The sequence below is a fragment of the Protomyctophum bolini genome, assembly GCF_963924005.1.
Source record: "Protomyctophum bolini genome assembly, chromosome: 2".
NCBI lineage: Eukaryota > Metazoa > Chordata > Actinopteri > Myctophiformes > Myctophidae > Protomyctophum > Protomyctophum bolini.
Window position 1 is genome coordinate 47844981 of NC_137863.1, and position 4097 is coordinate 47849077.

At 39.2% G+C, this 4097-nt stretch overlaps 1 long non-coding RNA gene across 1 annotated transcript; it reads left to right on the forward strand.

Annotated features, from left to right (window-relative positions):
• The first annotated feature begins 2292 nt into the window (after window positions 1–2292).
• LOC308334803 lies at window positions 2293–3486 on the forward strand. Its single transcript, XR_013965928.1, has 3 exons — window positions 2293–2519; window positions 2784–2860; window positions 3038–3486. It is a non-coding gene; the product is annotated as an uncharacterized lncRNA (long non-coding RNA).
• Window positions 3487–4097: the final 611 nt, after the last annotated feature.

Below are 4097 nucleotides of genomic sequence, written 5' to 3' on the forward strand. Positions count from 1 at the left end.
CAGAATGTGAACCCATGGGCATAATGAGTACACCAAAGTTATATGTTAGAAATGTTGAGTGCATTGCAATGAGCTGTGCGTTTGTAGATTGGCTATAGCTATTTTCCTTGAAACTTTGTCAAATGTCCTGATTAATTTTGAATTAATAGCCTACCACAAATCTCCTATGGGAATCACTGGTGCAAAATTGGGCTTGCGACCAGATATTATGTTGAATAGCCAACATGAGTAATATAATGTTAAGTTAGTTGCTCTACTTATCTACCAGTATTTATTATTTTATGTTATGTACATACAATAAGAACATCATGCGATCACGCCAGCCAACCAAGTTCTCATCCAGATACCTCTTTGGTGATTCCACCAGTGCTGCAGGATGGCTATAGACAGAGTGCAAGTAAAACAAAACGACGAAGTCTTTTGATCCAGACTCTTTTTAACCGCCTCAGTAAGACAACAATGTATACGTTTCTACTACGTATGCCATTCTAACTTGATTAATTGTCATGGCACTGCACTGTATCAGTATGTAAAGATTCATCATAGAAGTATCCATGTCAGATGAACAATCCACCTCACACAGGATGTTGCAAATAGTGAGGAGAGTTTATTTTCATTTGAGAGAGAAAAGGTACATCATCATAACTGACCAGTCATTGTAGGGGTCCATTCATGTACTCTAGTCTACTGTATACTTAACAACATAAAACAAGCCGTATATTTCAAGAGCAAGGGATCGCAGTAAACATCCACCCTAAATCTTCTTCTTCCACACTGGGAGAAAAACAGCATCTGAAAGTTTGATGGGATGCATTTTTACACGTCAGTGCTGTGACCACTTTTACATTGCATATAATGAGCGATCGGTTTATTTTGCCCACGACCTGCGCGCACATAGTTCTTAACTTGTACTATATGTGACGTTGTCTGGAAATGTGTCAATTGTCAGTGTCTAATTATTATGGCTAATATCAACACTACTACTGTTTGATTTTCCTTTTTAGGTTCCTAACTCGTTTTCAGTATGTGGAACTTCAGTCAACCCTAAACCTGGACTACCCATTCCTCAGGGAAAGCATTGGGTCTGGCTATGTAAGTTTTTATTTGTTCATGTTGTTACCTGTATCGGTACAATTCTATTATGTGTCACTGGCTACGTTTACATGAAGGGTGATCATTCCGAATAAATACTTCCGAATAAAATACATCCGATGTAATGTTTTTTGACGCGAGTTTACATGGGAAATGGTCATTCCGAATGAGTGTTTATATGGAGAAGTGATAGAAGACATGATACATGTTAATTCCCGTGAAACTACGCCATCTGTTGGACACAAAATATAGGCAGTTCATTCATTGTGACCGTCTCAACAATACAAACATATTACAGACGAAAGACGATACTTTGAAATCCCATAATTTCATTCCGCAGTAGCTTTGAGGCTGCTGGTTGGATAGGGGCGGCGCGGGCATATATGTTTAGTGTTAACCGTCTTTTTTTCCCCACCCGCTGCGGCTCCGCTTCTCCGCTGGGAAGGTGATCATCTCGTTTTTATTTGTACTACTACTTTGTATCTACAGCACGGCCAGGGCACGCAACGCAACACTGATGATTATTATTGTATCGGGTCGCTCGTTATTTTTGAGAGAGAGAGAGAGAGACCGTTGAACACACACACACACACACACACAGATCAGGGGTATCTCATCTGCTGCTGCTCCACGTTTTTTTTGTGGATTTCGGATCTGAAAAAAGGAACGAAATAACGCGCTCTATGTGCAAACTCCTCGGCGCCGACGGCGCGCCTTGGATATGAGCGCCTTGGAGCATGCTCAGAAAGACCAGAATGAATTTACATCCGAAGCAGTGTATACATGAGTCAAATTTCTTTCAATCGCATTGAAAATCGGAGTAATCCGGCCAGTGACATCGGAATGGTTTTTAGATCGCATCGAGCGTTTTCATTCGGATGTAAGTTTTTGTAGGTGTTTACATAACAACGTTTAATAGGATTGAACTTCTATTCGGAATGAAAAGGGGATTTAACTGCTCATGTAAACGTAGCCACTGTTAACCACTGAAACTGAGCGCTATACTTGGTAAACTAATACTTGTTAGACTGGGGTCAGCTCTATTCCTAGTTTGCTCTTTTTCCACATTCTACACCAATTCTCTCGACCAACAATAATCAATCAAAATGATAAGCTCACAATGTGTTGCAGTGTGACACGTTGTGAGCTTGTAGATCTGCTATTTTCAGAATAGGGGCACTTTTCCCCCCATACTTTCTATTAAGGGTTTTCTAGTAAGAGATGCAATTCTAGTGTTTCTATTCATCTTTAACAACTTGAAAAACTTTGTTTCACAGGATGCCATGCTTGATTCACTGCATAATAAATTTAAAAAAGAAAGGAAGCTACTTGTGTCTAACAATGAAATGGCACGAATAACAGAAAAATGGACTGGAAGGAAGCGACCTCGTCAGACAGAGACAGCTGAGGTTAATCCAAGCACCATGGTAAAAACTGTCAATCTGTTTTAGCTGAAAACTAGTTTGTGCAGAATGAACGTTGGGACCTTTATGCTGATACATTTAAAGGTCCAATGTGTTGTATTTTTCAACAATTTTATGCAATAAATTTACTTTAATCTGTAGAACTTGTTTGATTTATAGATTACAAAAGTGAATCACTCACTCACTACTTGACTGACATTTGTTCTTGTGATTTTAAAGGATTATGAAAATATTATTATAATAAATTATTGTATTTCTTTTATTAAGGCCTCCAATCGGAAGCAGCAATTCTGCTCTTGCCTGCACTATTCAAGGAGAAACCAGAGTTGCTGTTTGAAGTTGAGGTGAGACATGAACCGTTCACTAGTGTGAGAAGCACTATGTAATTGAAGCACATTGTATTATTGCATTAGTTTTTATATTATCATATGGTTGTTTCTGTTTTTGACACAGTGGCTCTGCAGGAGACTAGCCAGAGGGTGTGCGTTTCTCTGATGGTTAATTGTATTCCCTCTCCCCAGGGCCAAGCTCAGACCAGCACTGACATGTCGACACCAAAAGATGATCCTGAAAGGCTGCAGGGAGGGTCACCCCAAGAAATATGACCACATCATGCTGTCGATGGATGACCAGGTAATCACAGAGGAGAGTGTGGACATTTCAATGGCACTGGGACTCCTACTGTGCATATATTTTGTGTTCAGAATCCAATACCCTAAAGGACTGAAAAAGACACTGACCTTTTTGGAGTGTGTTGTTCTGAAATTGAAGGATGCAGGCAAACTTCCTGTCACAGTAAAAATAATGTACAACTCCATCTATGAGTAGCATGTATGTAGGAGTCAGTGTTCTCTCTCCATGTCTGGATGGCCACTTGAAGAGAGTCAGCTAAAAAGCAAGGACTTTGCCACTGGACTGGGCCTCTTATAATTCTGGAGTGTACATTTTGTTTTAGAAATCCTGAAAGACTGTCAAAGTGTCAAAAACAGTCAAGTGTGTTGTTGACAATTATATATGTTGTTTCACTTGTTATACGTGTGTGTGTGTGTGTGTGTGTGTGTGTGTGTGTGTGTGTGTGTGTGTGTGTGTGTGTGTGTGTGTGTCTCTTTGATTAAATGAAGGCTCTGTGGTGGTGTGTGTGTGTTTGACGAAATTAAGTTATTTTTGCATTTTAAGGTCTGACGCATTCTGTTCATATATTATTTATTTTATTTATAATTTGCTTTATGTATACTTATTTGTTAGTGTTTACTACTTTTTATTTTATGTAAGCATATTTTACATCTAATTAATTTGTCATTATTTATTTTATTTGTTAAACAGTATTTGAAGCTTGTGTATTTTACATTTAATGTGCAGCTTGAATAAAATGCAGTGTATTAGAACTTGTAACCTGGATTTGGTCTTACTTTATTTGTTTGCAATATAGTACCTATACGACCTACGGTAGCTACCTAATCATCCATCTTCAACCCCTTATCCGTAGTCTGGTCGCGGGGCAACAGCTCCACCAGAGTGCTCCAGATTTCCCTCTCCAGAGCAACATCAGTGACTTCCTCCTGGGGGATTCCGAGACGTTCC